General features: G+C 45.3%; 1 long non-coding RNA gene across 1 annotated transcript in view; it reads left to right on the top strand.

The window, feature by feature from the left end:
• Window positions 1-13,474, top strand: part of LOC145850451 (uncharacterized) — a 40,570-nt gene extending 27,096 nt beyond the window's left edge. Inside the window, exon 3 of the long non-coding RNA XR_014379671.1 lies at window positions 12,582-13,474. This is a non-coding gene — a long non-coding RNA (uncharacterized LOC145850451). The remainder of the gene's footprint in view (window positions 1-12,581) is intronic.
• The last annotated feature ends 3,259 nt before the right edge of the window (window positions 13,475-16,733 follow it).

The following is a 16,733-nucleotide window of genomic DNA, read 5'->3' as shown; positions in this document are numbered from 1 at the left end:
GAGTGCTCTATATTTAAACCGCAGTAGATTGCAGGATGGATGGATCTCCCTAAAGACTCTCAGAATGTCGCTCTCCTTGCCCTTGCTGCTCTCCAACTTTTCATCCCCCTCGCTCCAACTATAAATAAATGAGAGAGAGAGAGAGAGAGAGAGAGAGAGAGAGGAGAGAGAGAGAGAGAGAGATGAGAGAGAGAGAGAGAGAGAGAGAGAGAGAGAGAGAGAGAGAGAGAGAGAGAGAGAGAGAGAGAGAGAGAGAAGAGAGAGAGAGAGAGAGAGAGAGAGAGAGAGAGAGAGAGAGAGAGAGAGCGAGAGAGAGAGAGAGAGAGAGAGAGAGATGTGGGATACACTGAGCCAACTTAATATCACCCCATACAAAACAGTGCCCACACATACTGTACCCACACGCAGTACCCACACAAATACTACCCACACTTACATTACCCACACAAATAGTACCCCACCCACGTAGTACCCACACATGCAGTACCCACACCACATGCAGTACCCACACACACGTAGTACCCACACACACGTTGTACCCACACACGTAGTAACCACACATACAGTCCTCTCACACACAGTCACCCACACACGTAGTACCCACACAACAGTACCCACAACACACAGTACCTACACACGCAGTACCCACACATACAGTACCCACACACGTAGTACCCCCCACACACGTAGTACCCCACACACCGTAGTACCCACACACACACAGTACCCACACACGTAGTACCCACCCATGTTGTACCCACACATTGCAGTACCCACACATACAGTACCCACACACGTAGTACCTACACACACAGTACTCCCCACACACAGAGTACCCACACACGTAGTACCCACACACAGTACCCACACACACACAGTACCCATACATACAGTACCCACCCACGTAGTACCCACACATGCAGTCCCCACACACGCAGTACCCACACACACATGCCGTACCCACACACACAGTACCGACACACACAGTACCCACACACGTAGTACCCACACACACACAGTACCCACACTTACAGTACCCACACAGACAGTACCCACACAGACAGTACCCCACACACACAGTACCTACAACACACAGTACCCACACATGTAGTACCTACACAACACAGTACCCACCCACGCAGTACCCACACACACATGCAGTACCCACACACATGCAGTACCCACACACATGTTGTACCCACACACGTAGTAACCACACATAGTCCTCTCACACACAGTACCCCACACACGTAGTACCCACACACAGTACCCACACACAGTACCTACACACACAGTACCCACACATACAGTACCCACACATACAGTACCCACACATACAGTAACCCACACATACAGTACCCACACACATAGAGTACCCCACACACATAGTACCCACACACATAGTACCCACACACGTAGTACCCACACACGTAGTACCCACACACGTAGTACCCACACACGTAGTACCCACACATGCAGTACCCACCCATGTAGTACCCACACATGCAGTACCCACACATACAGTACCCCACACACGTAGTACCCACACACACAGTACTCCCACACATAGAGTACCCACACAACGTAGTACCCACACACACACACCAGTACCCACACACGTAGTACCAACACACGTAGTACCCACACATACAGTACCCACACACGTAGTACCCACACATGCAGTACCCACACACACATGCCTTACCCACACACATGCCGTACCCCACACAAACAGTACCCACACATAGTACCCACACACAACAGTACCCACACACGTAGTACCCACACACGTAGTACCCACACACGTATTAACCACACATACAGTACTCTCACACACAGTACCCACACACGTAGTACCCACACACGTAGTACCCACACATACGTACCCACATTAGTACCCACACATGTAGTACCCACAACATGTAGTACCCACACACACGTAGTACCCACACATGTAGTACCCACACACGTAGTACCCACACATGTAGTACCCCACACATGCAGTACCCACCCACGTAGTACCCACACATGCAGTACCCACACACGTAGTACCCACACACATGCAGTACCCACACAAAACAGTACCCACACAAACAGTACCCACACACGTAGTACCCCACACACGTAGTACCCACACACGTAGTAACCACACATACAGTACTCTCACACACAGTACCCACACACACAGTACTCCCACACACGTAGTACCCACACACGTAGTACCCACACACACGTAGTACCCACACACACACGTAGTACCCACACACACAGTACCCACACACACAGTACCCACACACACAGTACCCACAACACGTAGTACCCCCCACACACGTAGTACCCCCCACACACGTAGTACCCCCACACACGTAGTACCCCCCCCACACACGTAGTACTCCCACACACATGTAGTACCCACACATGCAATATCCACACACAGCACATGGCCATGTTTCCCAAAGTGATGAACTATCCCTTACAATCTGTTGACATCTGACACTGTACATCTCATCAGAGAGGAGAAACCAATACTCATGATACTTGAGGTCTGTACTGTAAGAGACAGTGAAAGAGAGAATGGCTGAAAGAGGAAGCGGCATGACACACTGTATTAATCAAGAGAGAGAGAGACAGGCGGAGAGAGGGGGGGCAGTTAGAGAGAAGGGGGAGAGAGAGAGACCATTAGAGAGAGAGAGGGGGAGGGAGAGAGGGGGGACAGTTAGAGAAAGAGGGGGAGAGAGAGAGACCATTAGAGAGAGAGAGGGGGAGGGAGAGAGGGGGGGACAGTTAGAGAAAGAGGGGGAGAGAGAGAGACCATTAGAGAGAGAGAGGGGGAGGGAGAGAGGGGGGGACAGTTAGAGAAAGAGGGGGAGAGAGAGAGACCATTAGAGAGAGAGAGGGGGAGGGAGAGAGGGGGGACAGTTAGAGAAAGAGGGGGAGAGAGAGAGACCATTAGAGAGGGAGGGAGGGAGGGAGGGAGGGAGGGAGGGAGGGAGGGAGGGAGGGAGGGAAGGGGACAGTTAGAGAAAGTGGGGGAAAGAGAGAGACCATTAGAGTGAGAGAGGGAGGGAGAGAGAGAGGGGGGACAGGGACACTTATAGAAAGAGGGGGAAGAGAGAGAGAGGCAGGGAGAGACAGTTAGAGGGGGGGGGCAGTTAGAAAAAGGCAGGAGGGAGAGGGGGGGACACTTAGAGAAAGAGGGGGGAGCGAGAAACCATTAGAGGGAGAGAGAGCAGCAGAGAGGGTGGGAGAGAGAGAGACCATTATAGTGAGGGTGGGAGAGAGAGAGAGAGAGAGAGAGAGAGAGAGAGCAGCAGAGTGAGGGTGGGAGAGAGAGAGGGAGTACAGCTCACTGAGGTGTGATTGCTGATTGATGCATTGACTTCCTCTGATTGAGCTTTAGTGAGGAGTGAACTGGGAGACTGGCTTATGATTGCAGAGAGAATTGAGTGGGGTGGTGGCAGTGTGTGTGCATGTGTGTGTATGCACTTGTGCATACATATGGAGCCAGTGTTATCTACCCGCTCTCACAGTCTCGCGTCAGAATTAGACATTTATCCATGTTTCTCAAATCTAACATTTGTAAGTTGTTCCAAACTTCAAATTTCGAGGTGTTTAAGGTTTAGTTTAGACATTAACTCAGAATGTTTCAGGTTAGGGTTACATTTGGGCATTAACTCCAAATGGTTAAGAGAAGGGTTTAAGTTTGGGAAGGCTTTAAACAAAAATATAAAAAAACGTTCTATCGCTGGTTTCAAACTTGCAACCTTTGGAATCAGAGGCTTACCGTAACCTACTTTAAGGTAACAACACGCACTGTTGCCCCTAGTGGCAGGTTTCCACGTCATCTCCCGACATCCTCAGACATGGATGGAATACTGACTTGTATCACGAATGGCCTGAGTGTTATAGCCAACACAGGGTGGGTGGGTGTGTGTGTGTGTGTGTGTGTGTGTGTGTGTGTGTGTGTGTGTGTATTTATTATAGCCAGTAGGCAATAGAAGTCTAGAGCCACCTCAGTAAACCCAGCTAACCTCGTGCTAATTACCATGGTGTTCCAGGCCAGGCTCAGACAGCCTGGAGGAGGATCTCTCTTGTCCTTTCTTGCCCTCCTTTTCTCTGTATCTCTTTCTCTCCTATCTCTTTGATGTACACACTCTTGATGTGCACATTTTTTCTTTCTCTCTCTTTCTGTCTGTCTCTCTCCTTCTTTCTCTCTCGCTGTCTTGTGAGGCCATTAGCAAAGTGGAGAAGGTAGCCTGGAGAGAGAGATACATAGAGAGATATGTCCACTCTAGAAAGTCAACTGTGGGGGTTTTCAGTTGAGACCATAACACGTTATAGAGCATAACACATACAGTGCCTTGCAAAAGTATTCATCCCCCTTGGCGTTTTTCCTGTTTTGTTGCATTACAACCTGTAATTTAAATGTATTTTTTTTTCATGTAATGGACGTACACAAAATAGTCCATATTGGTGAAGTGAAATGAAAAAATTACTTGTTTCAAAAATAACAAATAAATCAAAACGGAAAAGTGGTGCGTGCATATGTATTCTTTGCTATGAAGCCCCTAAATAAGATCTGGTGCAACCAATTACCTTCAGAAGTCATATAATTAGATTGCACACAGGTGGACTTTATTTAACTAAGTGTCACATGATCTGTCACATGATCTCAATATCTATACACCTGTTCTGAAAGGCCCCAGAGTCTGCAACACAACTAAGCAAGTGGCACCACCAAGCAAGCGGCACCATGAAGACCCAGGAGCTCTCCAACAGGTCAGGGACAAAGTTGTGGAGAAGTACAGATCAGGGTTGGGCTGCCCACCAAAACTCACGGACCAGGCAAGGAGGGCATTAACCAGAGCGGCAACAAAGTGACCAAAGATAACCCTGAAGGAGCTGCTAAGCTCCACAGCGGAGATTGGAGTATCTGTCCATAGGACCACTTTAAGCCGTACACGCCACAGAGGTGGGCTTTACGTAAGAGTGACCAGAAAAAGCCATTGCTTAACCCTTTCACACGTACCATCACACGGGGTGTGATCGTTCTACAGTGGTCCCTGAAGTGTACGATCACACCCCGTGTGATTGGAACACTCATTTAGAACGGCCAGTTTCGAATGACGCAACAATCAACATTTGAGCTGGCCACACTTTTTTCAGAAACTATTTACACAAACACAGTCCTTACAAAGTTATGTCCAGAATGTGAGCAGTTTATTTTTGGATGCAATGTTCAGATATTCACAGAAGTATCTATAGCATAACACAATCATCCTAACCGGAAAAATGTAGGCTACATTTGTCCTAGCGCTGAGGAAAGATTGACGCAACACAAGCGGTCATATTTTCTAACTCTCGGCTGACGTAAACTATACCATGAATTAGCTAATAGCAATTACTATGTACAATTAATCGCATCACGGGTGAGCTCACCGTTGATCAAAATAATTGAGTAAAACACTTTCTAGAAATCGAAAGTAATCCGACGATTAGTTTCAGCGCGCAGCCATGCTTTTTTACCTCACAGAAACCGAAGATAATAAGAGAAGACAAGATGAGTTGTTGAAGGGGTGTGGTCTACCATCATTCACATCCCACATTCACTTCCTGAAGTTCTCAAAAAATGAGTGAACCCTTACTCACCTCATTTTGTTATAGCATCTTTGGTCCGACAGACGATCAAGTGAAACCCAGAATGCATTGTATGTCAACAAACATGGCTCCATACACAAAGCTGGAATTAGCTTAGCTCATCATAATCAGTACAACCTTCAAAACATTATTTTACACACATACTATGCGCCCTTTACAATTTATGCAAAAATCGGAACGCATGATTTATCACGGGTAATTGAAAAAAGTAAATAAAATAGTAAATATATCAATAATACCACACAAAACATTTTCTGATAGTGATTTATTGATACAAATTGCGCGTTTAGGCAGTCAATCACGGTAACCTCTCACTCCCACTCTGAGCCATTCAGTGTTGTTGTTTATGTAACAATCACATCCTGGAATGGAGAGAACGTTCGAACATCACATGCATAAAAAAACTCACGCTGGGGCGACCGTTAGAGATATTTGGAACTCACGCGTGAAAGGGTTAAAGAAAAAAATAAGCAAACACATTTGGTGTTTGCCAACAGGCATGTGGGAGACTCCTCAAACATACGGAAGAAGGTACTCTAGTCAGATGAGACTAAAATTGAGCTTTTTGGCCATCAAGGAAAACACTATGTCTGGCGCAAACCCAACACCTCTCATCACCCCAAGAACACCATCCCCACAGTGAAGCATGCTGGTGGCAGCATCATGCTGTGGGGATGTTTTTCATCGGCAGAATTAAAGGAATGATGGATGGCGCACAGGGAAATTCTTGAGGGAAACCGGTTTGTCTTCCAGAGATTTGAGACTGGGACGGAGGTTCACCTTCCAGTAGGAAATTGACCGTAAGCATACTGCTAAAACAACACTTGAGTGTTTAAAGGGAAACATTTAAATGCCTTGGAATGACCTAGTCAAAACCCAGTCCTCAATCCAATTGAGAATCTGTGGTATGACTTAAAGATTGCTGTACTCCAGCAGAACCCATCCAACTTGAAGGAGCTGGAGCAGTTTTGCCTTGAATAATGGGCAAAAATCTCAGGGGCTAGATGTGCCAAGCTGTAATTGCTGCAAAAGGTGGCTCTACAAAGTATTGACTTTGGGAGGGTGAAAAGTTATGCACGTTCAAGTTTTCAGTTTTCTTGTTCGTTTCACAAGAAAAAATATTTAGCATCTTCAAAGTGGTAGGCATGTTGTGTAAATCAAATGATACACCCCCCCCCCCCCCAAAAAAAATATATATATTTTAATTCCAGGTTGTAAGGCAACAAAATAGGAAAAATGCCAAGGGGGTGAATACTTTCGCAAGCCACTGTATGACTGTATGCATTTTCTTACTGACGTTCAGGCCTAAACGCTTTCCATATCTTCCACCCACAGTAGCCATTATTCTGATAATGAATACTCGCAGTACCACATCTTTCCATGTGTTGTATTCCTCCACCATTCCCTTGCCATAATATACATCTGGATCTAGTAAAAATGGTAAGTCGTATCAATACAGACACACACACTCTGCCAACCTTGTATCTATAGAGCACGTCGATGCTAATGGTCAATGTACTGTATGCTAGTGAGAGTCTGCCCCCAGGTTAAAGATGTGTATTATTTTTGTGCACCTCTCTCCCTCTCTCCCTCTGCCACTTAAATCCACTCACGCTGAAGAAGACACAGTTGGTGGAAGTGTGTGTGTGTGTGTGTGTGTGTGTGTGTGTGTGTGTGTGTGTGTGTGTGTGTGTGTGTGTGTGTGTGTGTTAAACCCACTCACTCTGAAGAAGACACGGTTGCTATGGAGTGGGTTGCTGCCTCGGCTTGCACTTGGCTACGTCGCCAGCTAGCACTCACTCTGACACAAGTAGTGGAGTTGATTATATCAAGTAGGAATGAGTGAAGAGATGTGAACTCCATTCAAGCCAGATTGAAGGGTGAAAGATTCTGTCCCTTAAATATTACATAGATATAAAGTAGTATAATGCTATGGTAACTTTATTTGACATGGTCTTTATGACATTATAACAATATTATAATTAACATGACATGATAATCTGTCATGTTAATCTGTCATTTAGATCTTAATATCTGTCATTTAGATGTTGTCTGTCATTTAGATCTTAATATCTGTCATTTAGATGTTGTCTATCATTTAGATCTTAATGTCTCATTTGGATCTTAATATCTGTCATTTAGATCTTAATATCTGTCATTTGGATCTTAATATCTGTCATTTAGATGTTGTCTGTCATTTAGATCTTAATATCTGTCATTTAGATCTTAATATCTGTCATTTGGATCTTAAGATCTTAATATCTGTCATTTGGATCTTAATATCTGTCATTTGGATCTTAATATCTGTCATTTAGATGTTGTCTGTCGTTTAGATGTTGTCTGTCATTTAGATCTTAATATCTGTCATTTAGATCTTAAGATCTGTCATTTGGATCTTAATATCTGTCATTTAGATCTTAATATCTGTCATTTAGATGTTGTCTGTCATTTGGATCTTAATATCTGTCATTTGGATCTTAATATCTGTCATTTAGATCTTAATATCTGTCATTTAGATGTTGTCTGTCATTTGGATCTTAATATCTGTCATTTGGATCTTAATATCTGTCATTTAGATGTTGTCTATGTGTGACATGAGTGATCATGTGTTACTTACCTGTTTAAAAGCCAGAGCTAGAATCGGTGTGTGTGTGTGTGTGTGTGTGTGTGTGTGTGTGTGTGTGTGTGTGTGTGTGTGTGTGTGTGTGTGTGTGTGTGTGTGTGTGTGTGTGTGTGTGCGCCTGCCTGTCTACAGTAATGGCATGTACATGAGTGAGTACAAAACAGTACAAGATAACTTGTTTCATGAGTCTACTATCATTAATCCACCACATGACTGTATCTTTGTTAAGAGGATAACCTTCATACTGCAACACAACACTTTATTCACGTCCTATTTCTACCTTTCTTTCTCTCTGACCTCCTTTGTCCTTATACAGGTGTGTTACTGCTTTCTCCTGACGAAGAACACACACACACACACTCAGTACATTCACCCTGTTTATGGACTATGGAGAAGCCAGCTGTACCTTTTCTTCTTCTAAAGCTCAGGCATCTTTTGTGCTCTTAAAATGGCCCTCCTATTGCCTCACCGTTGTACACTGATTGAATAGAATCAGGTGACTCATATCTCAAATGCAACAATTCCGTAAAAGGCAGGAGTTGTTAGGCAGTACAGATGGATTGGCATCTGGAGGGGGGGGGTTATATTCACTTTCTGCTTTTTGTTTTTAGTCCATTCAGAGTCAGACAAAGATGATAACTTCAGAAGAGATACTGTACCGTCTCTACATTTAGTGGTGCATCAGGTTTTTTTTTTAGATTCTATTGTATGTACTGTAAGGGTGAAACTCTCTGCAGGCAATGCTTTAGAGTGTTTGTGCCATTGGCGGGAGTGTGGGTGTGCGTGCATGCTTGATTGTGTGGTGCACACGATTTCTCATACCTTGTGTGTGTGTGTGTGTGTCTGTGTGTATGCGCGCCTGCATGTGTGTGGAAGGGTGTGTACTTGGCTGTGAGTTGGTATCTGGCATAGTAGTACTGTTCACAGTAGAGGGGGCCAGAGTGATGGAGTGTTGGACATGGCTGGGCGCATCTGCTGCCTGTATCCCTCTGGCAATGGGCATTAGTCTGGGCACACTGACTCCATTACACTCTGCCATGCTACACACACACACACACACACACACACACACACACACACACACACTCCACTGTAGCACCCACTGCTGGGTTTTCAGTTTCACGCATAGAGATGTAATGGCCTCCTCTGTGGCAGCAGGGGCCCATGATAAAAACAGGATTTGGGCCAAGTGCTCGCCCTCTATACAACTCTATGGTTTGACATTATTTGATGTTAAAGATGAATGGGGATGGTGGAATTTTAGTATTTCAGTAGTAATGTACTCATGCATGAACTTCATGTATGTGTAATGTGTTTGTGTGAGTGCTGCCTGTCCCTATGGAAATTCTACAATAGGAATGAACAACCCATCTTCATCTGAACAGTCATTAGAAGGTTTTATCTTCTGTGTCTGTGAAGACCTTCTCTCTCTTTCTTCCTTTTGTTTTTTGTCTGTCTTTCTCTCATTCTCTCTCTTTCTCTCTCCTCTCTCCATTTATCTCCCTGGTTCCTAGAGCAGATCCCTTTATCCTCTCTATGATGTTTATTTCCCATCAAAATAATGTGTTTTCCTTAGCAAACAGAACAGAAAAGGTGTAGGCAGGGCAGGCGTCTGTGTGCGAGTGTGTGTCCGTGTGTCCGTCCGTGCGAGCGTCCGTGCGTCCGTCCGTGCGTGTAGCACTCGCAGCTGTAAAAATTAAACACATCCAGCTGCCGACACCAGGACACACACACACACACACACACACACACACACACACACACACACACACACACACACACACACACACACACACACACACACACACACACACACACCATGCGATGTCCGTCCTCCTCCTGCTCTCTACTCTGTGTTGTTTTACTGTGAGCTCTGTGTTGTTTTACTGTGAGCTCTGTGTTGTTTTACTGTGAGCTCTGTGTTGTTTTACTGTGAGCTCTGTGTTGTTTTACTGTGAGCTCTGTGTTGTTTTACTGTGAGCTCTGTGTTGTTTTACTGTGAGCTCTGTGTTGTTTTACTGTGAGCTCTGCGTTGTGTTAGACGAGTTTCCTAATACAACATAGGAACAGACCTGTGTTCAATCAAACACATACAGAATGTACGGCACACGGGTCACCAGAGAACTAGGCCCCTTTCACACTACTGAGCTGAGCAACCGCTGAGCTGTACTGTGCTGCCCTGTTTACTCATCCACCGTCGTTGCTGGAAAGGACAACATCTGAGCCAGCACAGTGTGTCTCAGGTCAGCAAGAGAGTGTGAAAAGGATAATAGAGTGCATCCACTCAGGAACATGGAGGTGTTGAGAGGTTGAGTTAGTTTGCAGTGTGAATGAGTCACGGAAAGGTAGAAGCTGAAAGGTTGGGAAAAGGTGAACTAAGTTTATGCAGGTGAGGAGGAAAAGCCATTTTAGAGTGTTGGGATTCAGCTGCTGTAGCTAGCTGACCGGCTGGGCTTTTTCAGTGGAAACGTGTTCAAATAAACACAGAATGCTAGCTTAAGTTAGCAATAGCATCACATTGCTGTATTAACTACTATAGTTAGCCTAACTGTCTGGCTGGCCTTTCAAGTGAAAAGTGGTGAAATCCCATTTTAGTTAGCAGTAGTTAGCACTATTTGCATTGTCCCAAATCCAAGTGAAAAGTGGTGGGCCTTTCAAGTGAAAAGTGGTGAAATCGCATTTTAGTTAGCAGTAGTTAGCACTATTTGCATTGTCCCAAATCCAGAGCAGATGTTAGCGGTGGCCCATGAATAGACTGTTGATTGGTGGACGAGGTGGGATGATGAAGGGACAAAAGGAAGAGAGGAGGAGAAAGGAGCCTGGAGAATGAATGGAGGGAGAGGGAAGGAGAATGAATGAATGGAGGGAGAGGGAAGGAGAATGAATGAATGGAGGGAGAGAGAAGGAGAATGAATGAATGGGGGGAGAGGGAAGGAGAATGAATGAATGGAGGGAGAGGGAAGGAGAATGAATGAATGAATGGAGGGAGAGGGAAGGAAGATGAATGAATGGAGGGAGAGGGAAGGAGAATGAATGAATGGAGGGAGAGGGAAGGAGAATGAATGAATGGAGGGAGAGAGAAGGAGAATGAATGAATGGAGGGAGAGGGAAGGAGAATGAATGAATGAATGGAGGGAGAGGGAAGGAAGATGAATGAATGGAGGGAGAGGGAAGGAAGATGAATGAATGGAGGGAGGGAGAGGGAAGGAAGGAGAATGAATGAATGGAGAGAGAGAGAGGGAAGGAAGTGTGGAGTGAGAGGATAACGTAAGTATTTAAGCTCTTTTTCTTTCTATCTCATATTTTTCTCTCCCTTACTCTCTCTTTCCTCCTCTCTCTTTCCCCTTTTATTTTCCCCTCTACATTTACATTTTAGTCATTTAGCAGACGCTCTTATCCAGAGCGACTTACAGTAGTGAATGCATACATTTTCATACATTTCATTCCATGCATTAAAAATAAATAAAAATGTACTGGCCCCCGGTGGGAATCGAACCCACAACCCTGGCGTTGCAAACACCATGCTCTACCAACTGAGCCACAGGGAAGCTCTCTTTCAACCTCTCTTTTCCCCTCTCTCTTACATACTTTTTTATGCACAATAAGGAGTGACAGCTCCTAGTGCTTCTTGTACCCCTTCCCCTTGTAGCCCAACTCTCTTTCCATGCATAATTTCCCCCTCTCCTCTCTCTCTCCTCCTCATCCCTCTCTCCTCCTCACCCTACATATCCTAATCCTGAGCTCTATTTTTACTCTCTCTCTCTCCTCTCTTTGTCCTCTTCTTTGCTCTCACTTTTTCCATCTCTTTTTCTCTTCTCTTCTGGTGGGTCTTTCAGTTCTCAGAGGAGGCGTGCTCACACACACACACACACACACACACACACACACACACACACACACACACACTCACAATCCTTGGCAGGATGCTGCAGGACTGTCATACAGACACACACTCACAGATGGACGGACGCAGCCATGCACACACACACACAAACACACACAAATACACCTTTAGACAAGGTGCTGCAGGGCCAGCCCTTGTCAGTTCATATGAGTTCTGTGTCCTCCATTAGCTTGCTAGTAGCATTGACCTCATAGGACAAACGTCAGAACATACCACACATACCACACATACCACACATACCACACACACACACACACACACACACACACACACACACACACACACACACACACACACACACACACACACACACACACACACACACACACACACACACACACACACACACACACACACTCTCTTGCTTGTGTAACCTGAAATCTCTGTCTCTTCCAGCTTTGCACGAGTTCCCTACAGATCTGTTTACCCACAGGGAGAGGACAGAAGGAGCTGTGGCCCTACACGTCCTGTGTGTGAGTTCAGTCTTCTTCACTTTGATCTGTCTGTCTGTCTGTCTGTCTGTCTGTCTGTCTGTCTGTCTGTCTGTCTGTCTGTCGGTCTGTCGGTCGGTCGGTCGGTCGGTGGGTGGGTGTCCTGGGGTTGGCAGGTGGCCTGGAGGTTAAGAGCGTTGGGCCAGTAACCGAAAGGTTGCTGGTTTAAATCCCTGAACTGTCAAGGTGTAAAAATCTGCCTTTCTGCTCTTGAGCAAGGCAGTTAACCCCCAACAACAACTGGACGCTGATTAAGGCAGCTCCCCGCACCGCTCTGATTCAGAGGCGTTGGGTTAAATGCAGAAGACACATTTTGATTGAATACATTCAGTTGTGCAACTGACTAGGTATTCCCTTTCCCACTAGGTATTCCCTTTCCCACTAGGTATCCCCTTTCCCACTAGGTATTCCCTTTCCCACTAGGTATTCCCTTTCCCACTAGGTATTCCCTTTCCCACTAGGTATCCCCTTTCCCACTAGGTATTCCCTTTCCCACTAGGTATTCCCTTTCCCACTAGGTATCCCCTTTCCCACTAGGTATTCCCTTTCCCACTAGGTATCCCCTTTCCCACTAGGTATCCCCTTTCCCACTAGGTATCCCCTTTCCTACTAGGTATTTCCTTTCCCACTAGGTATCCCCTTTCCCACAAGGTATCCCCTTTCCCACAAGGTATCCCCTTTCCCACAAGGTATCCCCTTTCCCACTAGGTATCCCCTTTCCCACTAGGTATCCCCTTTCCCACTAGGTATCCCCTTTCCCACTAGGTATCCCCTTTCCCACTAGGTATTCCCTTTCCCACTAGGTATCCCCTTTCCCACTAGGTATCCCCTTTCCCACTAGGTATCCCCTTTCCCACTAGGTATCCCCTTTCCCACTAGGTATCCCCTTTCCCACTAGGTATCCCCTTTCCCACTAGGTATCCCCTTTCCCACTAGGTATCCCCTTTCCCACTAGGTATCCCCTTTCCCACTAGGTATCCCCTTTCCCACTAGGTATCCCCTTTCCCACTAGGTATCCCCTTTCCCATGTCTGTGTGTGTGTCTTTAATCAACCTTTCACATTCACAACACCTCAATAAACTATTTGAAGTTCCCGTAAAAAAAAAAAAATCACACACTCAACACAATGGAAAACTAACAACTTCTCAGTCAATCCCCTGTATTTCTCGGCTGGCTGGGTGTTTGTGCATAGTGCGAACCATGGGATAATTGTTAGCGGGCCGCCGTCCAAGGCTAAACAAATGGCCCCCGAGTCCAAACTATCCCGCTTGGAGGAATAGAACAGAACAGCAGAACACAGCATCTGGTACCGAATGAGGCCTGCCAACTGTGTGTGTGTGTGTGTGTGTGTGTGTGTGTGTGTGTGTGTGTGTGTGTGTGTGTGTGTGTGTGTGTGTGTGTGTGTGTGTGTGTGCGCGTGCGCTCCCCACTCTAGCTGGGGTCCTGTCAGCACAGCCGGCATTTTATTTATTGCCGGTTGGAAATACACACCCAATTACAACCAGATTTAGGTGTAGACTCTGAGCTGAGTGAGTGAGAGGAGAACTTCCATTAAATATAGTGGACTAGTTCTGGATGGAGGCCAGTGCTAGTTGAGTAGGTAGAGTTGGGGAATGTGTATGTTTGTAATTGTGTATGTGAAGCCCGTGTGTGTGGTGGGAGGATGAAGCGGAAGGCTGGGCATTTCTGTAGGCTGGGTTTTAAAGGTAGGGTGAGCAGGCAGGATGTGTGGAGGTGTGTAGGGCAGAGGGCTAAACTGAGGTGTCGACTACAGAGGTAGCAGGGATGTGGAGGTGGCGAAGATAGAGGGCATAGGTGATACAGAGGATGGGTAGATGTAGGGAAGGAGAGGAACAGAGCACATGTACCATTTCCATTTGTTTGATGGGCCTCCACGTTGGTTCAACGCAATTTCATTTAAATGACATGGAAACAACGGCGATTCAGCCAGTGTGCCTAGTGGCATACAGTTATCTGTAAGGTCCCTCAGTCGTGCAGTGAATTTTAGACACAGATTCAACCCCAAAGATTAGGGACTTTTTCCAATGCCTCGCAAAGAAGGGCACCTGTTGGTAGATGGGTAAAAAAAGACATTGAATATCCTTTTGCGCATGGTGAAGTTATTAATTACACTTTGGATGCTGTATCAATACACCCAGTCACTACAAAGATACAGGCGTCCTTCCTAACTCAGTTGTCAGAGAGGAAGGAAACCGCTCAGGGATTTCACCATGAGGCCAATGGTGAATTTAAAACAGTTGGTATGCTTGTCATCTGGGAGTTTTTTTTAGGATAAAAAGAAACGGAATAAAGCTAAGCATAGGCACAATCCTAGAAGAAAACCTGGTTCAGTCTGCTTTCCAACAAAATCTATGATCAACCACCAACTTGACAGAGCTTGAAGAATATTTCAAAGAATAATGTAAAAAAATACATTGTACAATCCTGGTGTGGAAAGCTCTTAGAGACTCACCCAGGAAGACTCACAGCTGTAATCACTGCCAACGGTGATTCTAACATGTATTGATTCAGGGGTGTGAATACTTATGTAAATTAGATGTTTCTGTATTTCATTTTCAATACATTTGCAAAGTTTCAACAACAAAAAATGAGCTGTGTAGATGGGTGAAGATTATAATTTTTTGCTGTAGCACAACAAAATGTGGAATACGTCAATGGGTATGAATACTTCCTGAAGGCACTGTATCTCTCTCCCTCCAAAACCGCTATTATGCCTTGATGACCCCATTCACTCATGTAAGCATGAGAGGATTAGTCCGCTGTCAAAACATCATGTCATTTCTTGGAATTCCCTTGTTCCCCCCCAAAAGCTCAACCAATCAAAAACTCTTACTCAACCAACCGGCAACAGCAACAGGCTGCTGTGTCTAAAAACGGAGACAACACAGAGACGATGCTGTGTCTAAACCCCCCCCCCCCCCCCCCCCACACACACACACACAAAAACACATCCTGCCCAGTCATAACAGGACATCATAGCTGGATAGAGAGAGTTGGCTGCTACACTGCCACAGTATTACAACTCTGTTAACCGCCATCTGTTGTTGTCTCTAACCTTGATCTCAGCCCCATGTGATTCCACACCCAGATTGAAATCTCTAACAGGGATTGTACTTTACCTCAGACCCCTGATTCAATAAATTAACGAATCCATCCCACCCCTCCTACCTAGTCAGGCCCTTTGATGGAGACAGAGGCTAATGGCACTATGACGTAGGTTGAAAGGTTTTCTTTGCCTCTGTCTGTCTGTCTGTCTGTCTGTCTGTCTGTCTGTCTGTCTGTCTGTCTCTTTCCCTCTCTTTCTCCCCTCTTTCTCCCTCTCTCTTTTTCTTTCTCTCTCTCTTTTCTTTCTCTCTCTTTCTTTCTCTCTCCTTTTCTCTCTCTCTCTCTGTCTCCCTCTGTCTCCCTCGGTCTCCCTCGGTCTCCCTCGGTCTCCCTCGGTCTCCCTCTGTCTCCCTCTGTCTCCCTCTGTCTCTGTGTGGCTGTGGGGTTAAACTAATTCTGTGTCTTTTTGTTTTGAAGGATATTAGTGTACCAGTGATTTTTGTATTATAGTAAACCAGATTTGGATATTATGATTTGGCGGGATTTGCAGTTAGGTTGTTGGCTAGCCATCACCATGTATAAAGCCATGTTTAGTCCAATATCACTGACACATCATCTACAGTGTGTTCTTATGAAATTCAGATGGTGGTTTACATCCATGTGTCTCTAACATATTTACTCGGGTCTGTTCAGGAGAGTATACTGTTTACAGAATGTTACGCAATATTACAGAATGTTCAGATAGAAATGCATTGAGAATAGATACAAAAGTCAAGAGGAATAGGAAATTGTCCACCCCAATTATTACTGTATAGGGATTAACAACATATTACATGTTAATCCAATTAATAGAGTTGAAATGAACATTGATGAGAAGCAATGCGCTGACGTCAGTATTTTAGATTGGCGCTTTTGATAACACTGTAGATTAGAAGCAGACTGTTGTATTCACTTTAAACAGAGGTTTTAGAACAAGACTCTGTAGTTTAGT

This window comes from Salmo salar, chromosome 12 (genome assembly GCF_965601325.2).
Source record: "Salmo salar chromosome 12, fSalSal1, whole genome shotgun sequence".
Classification (NCBI taxonomy): domain Eukaryota; kingdom Metazoa; phylum Chordata; class Actinopteri; order Salmoniformes; family Salmonidae; genus Salmo; species Salmo salar.
Note: the sequence above shows the minus strand (reverse complement) of the source record. Positions and strands in the feature narration are given on the sequence as shown.